Below are 9,745 nucleotides of genomic sequence, written 5' to 3'. Positions count from 1 at the left end.
ATGAGCTATGAAAAAAGATCAGAAAGTGCAGCCAGATTATTTCTTCAAAGTAAACCAAGAGAATAGGACCGGAGGACATAAATTAAAGTTAGTGGGCGTAAGCTTAGAGCAGAACCCGAAAAAATGCATTCATTCAGAGTGATAAATGTTTGAAGTAATCAATACTTTCTAAAAATTGTTTTTTTTTTGGATACAGCACAATTGGATGCATGATGGTAGGGTTAATATAGGGATAAACTCCGATGGGCCAAAAGTTATTCTCTTATCTCTGATTTATGTTCTTCTTTCTGAACTAATAAGGTCGGAATATGATACATTGGATACAATGAGGGTCAGTATGTTTTCTGTTTCCACTCACGAAATGTGATAGTAAATGCAACAAAATACGGACGATATTCCCAGTTTAAGAGGATGAGCTAAGGATTCGTGACTGACTGGATTGTTTATTGTTTGCACCGCTGCAGAAGTAGTTTCTTTTTGTAAATTTTGGTTGGATATACAATACCACAATAGCTGGGGGCAGAGAAATATAAATGATTTGCGATGTTAACGTTAACATAACTTCCTAACATTCACTAGCCAGTTTTACCTTTGATTATGAAAGTGGGACTAATTGGATAGCTCTTTCGAAGAACCGGCACAGGCATGATGGGCCCAATGGCCTCCTTCTGTGCTGTCGGATTCTAAGTGCTGCTGGAGCTGGCTGCCTGGACCAAACATGACTAGCTAAGAAGATGGAAATAAGCACAGTAAATGGGCGAAACATATTTGAACTACAAAACGACTGACAAAAAAATAGAGCTTTCATCCTGCACTATTTACCTTATGATCCCACTGACAGAAGTGTCTAAATAACACACACACACACACACACACCAGCTCTCTTTAACTATTGTACCCAGTGCTGCAGCGCTCTGGCTGTCGTGCGTTGGCGCGGCCTCTCCCGGATCATTGCCTCTCAGAACGTAGCCCGGAGTCGTGAGACAGGGTCAATGGCGGTTGCTAAGAGACGGGAACGCGCTGCCAACACAGGGTTCGATCCGGACCTCCGGCTTCGGGTGCACTTCATTGAAAAGCGCGGACCTTTCCCCCGCGTCCTCGTCCAAAGGGGGCTGCCTCGCTGCCACATTCCCAAAATTTCGGTACTCTTCACGGATTTTAAGGTAAGAGGAAGAGTGAGAGCTGTAGCGTCAGGTCTGTCACTGTATGTACCGTGCGTCGATCGCCTGCAAAATGTGTGCCCCATTTATTGTGTCCGACCAGTTATCAGATTGACACAATGCATTTGACCATTAATTATGGAAAAGCTCAGCAAGTGAGGCAGCATCTGTGGAGAAAGAAACAGAGTTAAACGTTCAGGTCGAAAGCCTTCAGCCAGAACTGGAAGATAAGAAGTAAGAGATGGGAGCAAGAGCAGGCCATTTGGCCTTGGAGCCTGCTCCACCATTCAATGAGATCATGGCTGATCTGATTCTGGCCTCAACTCCACCTTCCCGCCTGTTTCCCATATCCTTTGACTCCCTTGCTGATCAAAAATTTGTCTAACTCAGCCTTGAATATATTCAATGACTCAGCCTCCATGCTCTTTGGGGCAAAGAATTCCAAAGGTTCACAACCCTCTGAGAGAAGAAATTTCCCTCATCTCTGTCTTAAATGGGTGATCCCTTATTCTGAGACTATGCCCCCTAGTTCTAGATTCCCCTATGAGGGGAAACATCCTCTCAACATTTACCCTATCCAGCCCCCTCAGAATCTTATATGTTTCAATAATTCTTCTAAATTCCAGTGAGTATAGGCCCAACCTGCTTAATCTTTCCTCATAAGAAAACCCTTCCATACCCAGAATCAACCTAGTGAACCTTCTCTGAACCGCCTCCAATGCAAGTATATGTTTCCATATATAAGGGGATCAAAACTGTACGCAGTACTCCAGGTGTGGTCTCACCTGCACCCTGTACCTGCTTTTATACTGTATCCTCCTTGAAATAAAGGCCAATATTCCATTTGCCTTCCCAATTACCTACTCCACCTGTATGCTAACTTTTTGTGTTTCATGTACAAGGACACCCAAATCTCTCTGTACTGCAACATTCTGTAGTCTTTCTCCATTTATATAATATTTTGCTTTTTTATTCTTCCTACCAAAGTGGATGACTTCACATTTTCCCACATTATACTCCATCTGCCAAATTTTTTTCCCACTCGCTTAACCTGTCAATATCCTTTTGCAGACACTTTGTGTCCTCCTCACAACTTACTTTTCCACCTATCTTTCTATCATCAGCAAATGGTAGTGGTTGTTGGAGGCCAATCATCTCAGCCCCAGGGCATTGCTGCAGGAGTTCCTCAGGGCAGTGTCCTCGGCCCAACCATCTTCAGCTGCTTCATCAATGACCTTCCCTCCATCATAAGGTCAGAAATGGGGATGTTCGCTGATGACTGCACAGTGTTCAGTTCCATTCGCAACCCCTCAGATAATGAAGCAGTCCGAGCCTGCATGCAGCAAGACCTGGACAACATCCAGGCTTGGGCTCATAAGTGGCAAGTAACATTCGCGCCAGATAAGTGCCAGGCAATGACAATCTCCAACAAGAGAGAGTCTAACCACCTCCCCTTGACATTCAACGGCATTACCATCGCCGAATCCCCCACCATCAACATCCTGGGGGTCACCATTGACCAGAAACTTAACTGGACCAGCCATATAAATACTGTGGCTACAAGAGCAGGTCAGAGGCTGGGTATTCTGCGGCGAGTGACTCACCTCCTGACTCCCCAAAGCCTTTCCACCATCTACAAGGCACAAGTCAGGAGTGCGATGGAATACTCTCCACTTGCCTGGATGAGTGCAGCTCCAACAACACTCAAGAAGCTCGACACCATCCAAGATAAAGCAGCCCGCTTGATTGGCACCCCATCCACCACCCTAAACATTCACTCCCTTCACCACCGGCGCACTGTGGCTGCAGTGTGCACCATCCACAGGATGCACTGCAGCAACTCGCCAAGGCTTCTTCGACAGCACCTCCCAAACCCGCGACCTCTACCACCTAGAAGGACAAGAGCAGCAGGCACATGGGAACAACACCACCTGCACGTTCCCCTCCAAGTCACACACCATCCCGACTTGGAAATATATCGCCGTTCCTTCATTGTCGCTGGGTCAAAATCCTGGAACTCCCTTCCTAACAACACTGTGGGAGAACCGTCACCACATGGACTGCAGCGGTTCAAGAAGGCGGCTCACCACCACCTTCTCGAGGGCAATAAATGCCGGCCTTGCCAGCGACGCCCACATCCCGTGAACGAATTTTAAAAAAAATTTGGCCAAAGTATACTCGCTTCCTTCCTCCAACTCATTGATATATATTGTAAATAGTTGAGGCCCCAGCACTGATCCCTGCGGCACCCCACTAGTTACAGATTGCCCCTTTATCCCGACTCTCTGTTTTCTGTTCGTTAGCCAATCCTCTATCCATGCTAATATATTACCCCCATTTATATAATATTTTGCTTTTTTATTCTTCCTACCAAAGTGGATGACTTCACATTTTCCCACATTATACTCCATCTGCCAATTTTTTTCCCACTCACTTAATTTATCTATATCCTTTTGCAGACACTTTGAGCTGTTGCCTTGTGCAGTAACCTTTTATGTGGCACCTTATCAAATGCCTTTTGGAAATACAAATACACTACATCTACTGGTTCCCCTTTATCCACCCTGCTCGTTACTTCCTCAAAGAACACTAATAAATTTGTCAAACATGATTTCCCTTTCATAAAACCATGTTGACTCTCCTTGGTTTTATTTTGAGTCTCAAAATGTCCTGCTACTATTTCCTTAATAGTTGATTCTAGCATTTTCCCAATGACAGATGTTGGGCTAACTGGTCTATGGTTACCTGCTTTCTGTCTCCCTCCTTTCTTGAATAGGGGCGCTACATTTTTGATTTTTCAATCTGCTGGGACCTTACCAGAATCTAGTGAATTTTGGAAGATTACAACCAATGCATCCACTATCTCTGTAGCCACTTCTTTTAAGACCCGCGGATGCAAGCCATCAGGTCCAGGGGACTTGTCAGCCTTTAGACCCATTAGTTTACCTAGTACTTTTTCTCTAGTGATAGTGATTGTTTTTAGTTCCTCCCTCCCCTTTGCCCCTTGATTTTCTACTATTATTGGTATGTTATTAGTGTCTTCTACTGTGAAGACAGATACAAAATATCTGTTCAATGTCTCTGCCATTTCCTTGTTTTCCATTATTATTTCCCCAGTCTCATCCTCTAAGGGACCTTTACTTACTTTAGCTACTCTCTTCCTTTTTATATAACTTGTAAAAGTTCTTTCTCTCAGTTTTTATATTTCTTGCTAGTTTACTCTCATAATCTATTTTCTCCCTCTTTATTATTTTTTTAGATGTTAAAGTGTTAAAGTTTTTAAACAAGTACGGAGCAAGGGAAAGGCGGGGGGGGGCGGTTTGGGAAGGGGAGGAAAGAACAAAAGGGAAGGTCTGTGATAGGGTAGAGGGCAAGAGTGATTAAATGACAAAAGGGATGATCATGCAAGGCAAGGAGGGTGGTAACGGGACAAGTAAACAAAAGATCGGTCTACAGTAGCTGTGAATGGCAACAGCAGAACCATTACCAGCACTTGCTGTCTGAAAAAATGGGAGCAGTGGTTATGATCTGAAGTTATTGAAATCAATGTTGAGTCCAGAAGGTTGTAAAGTGCCTAAACGAAAGGTGAGGTTCTGTTCCTCAAGCTTACGTTGAGCATCATTGGAATAGTGTAAGAGGCCGAGGGCAGAGAGGTCAGAGTGGGATTGGGATGGGGAATTAAAATGGCAAGCGACCGGCAGGTCAGGGTCACGCTTGCAGACAGAGCGGAGATGTTCAGCAAACTGCGTTTGTTCTCCCCAGTGTAGAGGAGACCGCATTGTGAGCAGTGAATACAGTATACTAAATAGGAAGAAGTACAAGTAAACGGCTGTTTCATCTGGAAGGAGTGTTTGGGACCCTGGACGGTGAGAAGGGAGGAGGCGAAGGGCCATTCCGAAGGGACCGTTTCCTCCTTGACACCCTGGTCCACTCTTCCATCACCCCCAACACCCGTTCTTCTCCCCACGGCACCTTCCCGTGCGAGCGCAGGAGATGCTACACCTGCCCCTTCACATTTTAAACATTTATATTAATTAAGGCCTTTGGCTATCAAACCCATGAACCCACAAGCCTTATCAGGATTTTCTGCCTTTAAGAACTGAAATCAGGAAGCACTTTTCAAACAAACTGTAGTGGAAATCTGGAATTCACTCTCCCAAAAGGCTGTGGATGCTGGGTCAATTGAAATTTTCGAGATCGATAGACTTTTGTCAGGTAAGAGTATCAAGGGATATGGAGCAAAGGCAGGTAAAAGGAGTTGAGGTACAGATCAGCCATGATTTCATTGAATGGCAGAACAGGCTCAAGGAGCTGAATGGCCTACTCCTGTTCCTAGGTTCTTATATAAATTTCTTCACTGTCCTTAGTCCTGTGACCGATGGGCACCATAGGGAATTTGATTTTGATTGTCCTCAACCTTACCACCTTGATTTGATTTGAATTTGGGTGGACCAACTCCAATTGCACCCTGCAAATTCTAAGAGGCACTTAATTGTGTCCCTGTGGGGTTAGGCTTACAAACCTCAGCTGGAAACATGTTACATACTCAAAAGTCTTTCCATGACCTCCTTACAGCCTAAGTAGGTCAGCCTTACACCCAATGTAATGTAGGTTCTTCATTCAAAATATGTCTCCTTCACAATCTACAGGCTTCATGTTCCAATATTCATAACCTTACATTTATCCATGTTAAATTTTATCTGGCTTACCTAAACCAGATTAATTGACACAGCCTTAGTTCACTGTCCTTAGTTCACAACGGTCATCACATGTTTGACTTCAGTCACCTGGAAGTGAACTTAGTTCACTTCCAGGTGACTGAACACAAACATGTGATGTCCGTTGTCTCACTGGATGTCCCTGTGACCGATGGGCACCATAGGGAATTTGATTTTGATTGTCCTCAACCTTACCACCTTGATTTGATTTGAATTTGGGTGGACCAACTCCAATTGCACCCTGCAAATTCTAAGAGGCACTTAATTGTGTCCCTGTGGGGTTAGGCTTACAAACCTCAGCTGGAAACATGTTACATACTCGAAAGTCTTTCCATGACCTCCTTACAGCCTAAGTAGGTCAGCCTTACACCCAATGTAATGTAGGTTCTTCATTCAAAATATGTCTCCTTCACAATCTACAGGCTTCATGTTCCAATATTCATAACCTTACATTTATCCATGTTAAATTTTATCTGGCTTACCTAAACCAGATTAATTGACACAGCTTTCAATGAATACTATCAGTCTTAACTTATACTTGCCACCTGATCATATAGTTTTGTGTCAACCACCTACCTGTCGGTCAGCGATGATACATTGGATGGGAAATACCTAGGAAAGAAGTAATTAAGGTATATTTTCTTTTTAAAAGAAGTCTGGAAAATGATGTGCTCTTGCTATAGCTCACTACACGTTATTTTGCATGTGCAAATGATCAATGCTGCTCTAGACCTTCCGTGACTGGTGGGCACCACATGGAATAGAGTGTCTGGTGGACACAAATAATTATGTTATGACTTAGATTTACAAGTTCCCCTTTTGTTTAAATTAGACTTTATGTTTGAATTATTATATTAGTTGTTCCTCCTCACGAGAGGTCACTTGTAGATTTGTTTTCCTGTTGATGACACTGAGGCAACCCAGTGTCACTCTTATTGTTCAACTAAAATAGGCACGTTGCTGGAGACAAATAGCTTCTTATAATAAATTTGTTTCTACCTGTCTAGGCTTATGTGAATGGCATCCTTTTCTCAGAATGGGATTGGTGCTCTAATCAAGACCACAAGCACTGAAAGAATCATAGCACCTATTGCTGCTCAAGTGTCCCATTTGATTATCCTAAGTGAATGTAGAAATATAGATGATGAAAAATTCTCTGATCTAGAACCAGCAGCCAAGGAAGTGGCCAAGGTAACTGACAAACTTGTTAATGCTGCAAAACGGTAAGTCCCTGGCACGTCAATGGGAGCAGGGATGCTGCCATATTTGTGTTAGGCTTTCTTCATAAATCACAGATGCCAAAGTCACAAGAGTTATTTAGACCTGCTTCATGAATGTGATAACAAAAATTCGCATCAATCCCATTCCAATCAAGTATTCTGATTGTAAAGCTCTCCCAATGTCTTGCCTTCAGCTGCCTAGGCCCTAAGCTCTGGAATTCCCTCACTAAACCTCTCAGCCTCTCTACCTCTCTCTCCTCCTTTAAGACACTCCTTAAAACCTAACTCTTTGACCAAGCTTTTGGTCACCTGTCCTAATATCTCCTTATGTGGCTCAGTGTCAAATTTTGTTTGATAATCGCTCCTGTGAAGCGCCTTGGGATGTTTTGCTTCGTTAAAGGCGCTACATAAATGAAAGTTGTTGTTGTTGTTAGGTAAAGGCACCTCTCAGAGTGGTTCTGAGCCACACAGACCAGGATTGACCGGACCAGGTTTGATCTTGGTTTTGTGCAGAGTTAGCTGATTTCAGCTAAGGCTTTAGTAAGGAATGTCACAATGGACCTTGGCATCCCTGGGGTGGGGTGAGGAAAGATCAGCTAGGGGTTCCTGTCCTGATTGCTATCCAATGACCACTGATGGGAAGTTTGGGTAAGAACAGGATTCCGCTGTGATGCCCCACCTGGTTAAGTAGATTCCTGATACTCACATACAAAGAATGACCACTTTGATGAGGTACAAGGGGCTGTCCAGTGGCTGCATAAAACAATACTCCCAGGAGAGGAGGAGCAAAGAAAAGAAAACATTAGGGTGGGAGGAGTCCTTTAATTTACAACGGTATTTTTTTAATAAATGGAGTTAAGATACTGATCGGCCATGATCTAATTTATGGTGGAACAGGCTTAGGGGGCTAAATAGCCTACTCCTGTTCCTATGTTTCTATATCCAGTTTTGAAAGAAGATGTTTTTGTTTAGAATTTCGCTGTACATTGGTTGAGATTATTTTCACACAAGCACAGTGGTCTTTAATTGTGAGCGATCTACCAAGTGACAGGTGCACAATGTGGCCACAGCAGCCATGTGGTGTATAGAATGACAGAAGATTTATGGCCTGGTTTTCTTTTGGAACAATTATTGGACTATTTTTTTTTGTTCTTTGCATTGTCTAAACACTGCCATGCTGTTGGGTGTGTTGTGAAGTGCAGCTGCCTCTGCACTTCACAACACCCAACTGTTGCTGCTTTTGTTTTATTCACCTGTCAGGTGTTTTCAGAACAAAATAATAGCCTGTTTGTAATTCACCTCACTGAAACATTATTTTTTTGTACCTCACCAACAGTGTGAAACATCCACAGCAGTTGGTGGCTGTTCTGAGTAAGGTGAAAAATATTCTCTGCAAAACACCATCAGAGGAAGTAATGAAGGTAGACTGTATGCAATACAATTTTTCCTACAATTGCCTGTGGGTGATATGGAGGAAATAACTCACGGTTTTAATTCCCTTCTTTTGAAGCATTATATTTTTCAATTTGTCCATACAATTACTTAGACACACAGGATAACAAAGAACCTGAGATACAGACAACAGTTTACCAAGAAAGTATAATGATACAAATTAATGGGTTATGAGCCCTAAAGGATTTTCAATGGATCTTAGTTGCTGGTTGAGCAGCATATAGTTTCTTTACATTATATGTGAGGATATTGCATTAGAGACATGTAAGATTGCACATCACTGACCTGAAGAGAATGATCCATGACACCTTATGTGAAATTACAGTTTGAACCGCCAAACGAGATATCTCAAATCATATGATGATGATTCTATGTCCATATATAATATAATTAATATACTATAATATAATATAACATATACTCATGCAGTGAATTGACAGCAACTGTCCTCTCATTTGCAAATGCTAACTTATTTCTGTGTTTTTTTGGTTTCAACGATGAATCCTATTTGTAGTAGATTTAACTTTCTTTGCATTACTAGATTTGTGGAAGACTCTGATGATGGTCTGCTCAAAAGCGAAATGGGCCTGGCGTTAGAATTTGCTGCAGTGTCCGGAAAGGGAATCCTGATGGCAGCCCAGAAACTTAGCATTCAGCCAGCACTGCGTGAACACAGGAATGAGCTAGTCACCTCCGCCCAGAATGCCCTACAGGGGACTATGCAGGTTAGTTCTAAGCAGAACCGGTGGTCCCCAGGCCCACAATCTGGTGGAGAAAAGCTTACAAGAGTTAGGAATCCAAGGTCTATACTCTCACCAGTCAAAGTCAATCATTTCAGGAAGCCGGCAAGCACCTGCATTCTCAACTGGAAATATAGTGGGTAATTTTAACCTAACCCGCTGGGCGGGAAACCCACGGGATCGGGTGGAACGCCGGTTTTGCACCCCGCCCATTGACTTCAATGGAGAGTAAAATCGGGCGGGGAGTAAAACCAACATTGCACCCCATCCTGTCAGTTTCCTGATGGACGGGTTAGTTTAAAATTACATAGAATTACATAGAATTTACAGCAGAGAAACAGGCCATTCAGCCCTTCTGGTCCATGCCAGTGTTTATGCTCCACACGAGCCTCCTCCCACCTTACTTCATCTCACCCTATCAATATGTGCTTCTATTCCTTTCTCCCTCATGTGCG

The sequence above is a fragment of the Heptranchias perlo genome, chromosome 5 (assembly GCF_035084215.1).
Source record: "Heptranchias perlo isolate sHepPer1 chromosome 5, sHepPer1.hap1, whole genome shotgun sequence".
Classification (NCBI taxonomy): Eukaryota; Metazoa; Chordata; class Chondrichthyes; order Hexanchiformes; family Hexanchidae; genus Heptranchias; species Heptranchias perlo.
Note: the sequence above shows the minus strand (reverse complement) of the source record.